Below are 2,778 nucleotides of genomic sequence, written 5' to 3'. Positions count from 1 at the left end.
TCGACCATCGAGGCCGTCTAAATATACCCTCGGTAAAAAAAAATTTACAAGGCTGAAATGTTCATCGGGAAGCCGCACGTTAGACGCAGGCAAGCTACTGCGGGTCTCTCGACCATCGAGGCCGTCTAACTGTACCCTCGGTAGAATTTTTTTTACCAGGCTGAAATGTTCATCGGGAAGCCGCACGTTAGACGAGGACAGGCTACCGCGGATCTCTCGACCATCGAGGCCGTCTAACTGTACCCTCGGTAAAAAAAAATTTACAAGGCTGACATGTTCATCGGGAAGCCGCACGTTAGGACGAGGCAGGCTACCGCGGGTCTCTCGACCATCGAGGGCCGTCTGACTTTACCCTCGGTAAAATTTTTTACAAGGGTGAAATGTTCATCGGGAAGCCGCACGTTAGACGCGGACAGGCTACCGCGGATCTCTCGACCATCGAGGCCGTCTAACTGTACCCTCGGTAAAAAAAAATGTACAAGGCTGAAATGTTCATCGGGAAGCCGCACGTTAGACGAGGCAGGCTACCGCGGGTCTCTCGACCATCGAGGCCGTCTAACTATCCCCTCGGTAAAAAAAAATTTACAAGGCTGAAATTTCCATCGGGAAGCCGTACGTTAGACGCAGGCAAGCTACCGCGGGTCTCTCGACCATCGAGGCCGTCTAACTGTACCCTCGGTAAAAAAAATTGACAAGGCTGAGATATTCATCGGGAAGCCGCACGTTAGACGCGGACAGGCTACCGCGGATCTCTCGACCATCGAGGCCGTCTAACTGTACCCTCGGTAAAAAAAAATTTACAAGGCTGACATGTTCATCGGGAAGCCGCACGTTAGACGAGGCAGGCTACCGCGGGTCTCTCGACCATCGATCGAAGCCGTCTAACTGTACCCTCGGTAAAAAAAATGTACAAGGCTGAAATGTTCATCGGGAAGCCGCACGTTAGACGAGGCAGGCTACCGCGGGTCTCTCGACCATCGATCGAAGCCGTCTAACTGTACCCTCGGTAAAAAAAAAATGTACAAGGCTGAAATGTTCATCGGGAAGCCGCACGTTAGACGAGGCAGGCTACCGCGGGTCTCTCGACCATCGAAGCCGTCTGACTGTACCCTCGGTAAAAAAAATTCACAAGGCTGAAATGTTCATCGGGAAGCCGCACGTTAGACGAGGCAGGCTACCGCGGGTCTCTCGACCATCGAAGCCGTCTAACTGTACCCTCGGTAAAAAAAATTCACAAGGCTGAAATGTTCATCGGGAAGCCGCACGTTAGACGCAGGCAGGCTACCGCGGGTCTCTCGACCATCGAAGCCGTCTAACTGTACCCTCGGTAAAAAAAATTTACAAGGCTGAAATGTTCATCGGTAAGCCGCACGTTAGACGCAGGCAGGCTACCGCGGGTCTCTCGACCATCGAGGCCGTCAAACTATACCCTCGGTAAAAAAAATTTTACAAGGGTGAAATTTTCATCGGTAAGCCGCACGTTAGACGCAGGCAGGCTACCGCGGGTCTCTCGACCATCGAAGCCTTCAAACTATACCCTCGGTAAAACTTTTTTACGAGGGTGAAATTTTCATCGGGAAGCCGCACGTTAGAATAGTACAGCAGGTCTCTCGATGAAACGATCACATTTCATGTAACGTAACGTAACAAAGGCAGGCATCGTACACCCTAACCCTAAGCCGCCTCTTGACGATGCACGTCCCTAACCCTAACCCTAACCCTAACCCTAACCCTAACCCTAACCCTAACCCTAACCCTAACCCTAACCCTAACTAAAACCCTAACCCTAACCCTAACCCTAACCCTAACCCTAACCCTAACCCTAACCCTAACCCTAACCCTAACCCTAACCCTAACCCTAACCCTAACCCTAACCCTAACCCTAACCCTAACCCTAACCCTAACCCTAACCCTAACCCTAACCCTAACCCTAACCCTAACCCTAACCCTAACCCTAACCCTAACCCTAACCCTAACCCTAACCCTAACCCTAACCCTAACCCTAACCAGTCCGTGTCAGGACCCGAGCTGTCCTTAGTCCTCGATACGTTAGCCTGGTTTCGTTCGCGAATGTCAGGTCCATATGGACATAAGCATGGTATTCCTCGATACGTTAGCCTGGTTTCGCGAGTGTCAGGACCATATGGACATAAGCATGGTATTCCTCGATACGTTAACCTGGTTTCGCGAATGTCAGGACCATATGGACATAAGCATGGTATTCCTCGATACGTTAACCTGGTTTCGCGAATGTCAGGACCATATGGACATAAGCATGGTATTCCTCGATACGTTAACCTGGTTTCGCGAATGTCAGGACGTAAGCGGGACTTGTTAATTTTTGTTTTCCATGCCTTAACCGACCGCGGGTTGGGGACGACCACGTACACTGACACCCGCGGTAGCCCGCTAGCCAGGCCGTTCACGTCCCTTTACCAGCGGTAGCCCGCTATCGGGTCGACCACGTACACTGACACCCGCGGTAGCCCGCTAGCCAGGCCGTCCACGTCCCTTTACCCGCGGTAGCCCGCTATCGGGTCGACCACGTACACCGATACCCGCGGTAGCCCGCTAGCACGGCCGTCCACGTCCCTTTACCAGCGGTAGCCCAGTATCGGGTCGACCACGTACACTGACACCCGCGGTAGCCCGCTAGCCAGGCCGTCCACGTCCCTTTACCAGCGGTAGCCCGCTATCGGGTCGACCACGTACACCGACACCCGCGGTAGCCCGCTAGCCAGGCCGTCCACGTCCCTTTACCCGCGGTAGCCCGCTATC

The sequence above is a fragment of the Mytilus trossulus genome, unplaced genomic scaffold, assembly GCF_036588685.1.
Source record: "Mytilus trossulus isolate FHL-02 unplaced genomic scaffold, PNRI_Mtr1.1.1.hap1 h1tg000927l__unscaffolded, whole genome shotgun sequence".
In the NCBI taxonomy this organism is placed as follows: domain Eukaryota; kingdom Metazoa; phylum Mollusca; class Bivalvia; order Mytilida; family Mytilidae; genus Mytilus; species Mytilus trossulus.
Note: the sequence above shows the minus strand (reverse complement) of the source record.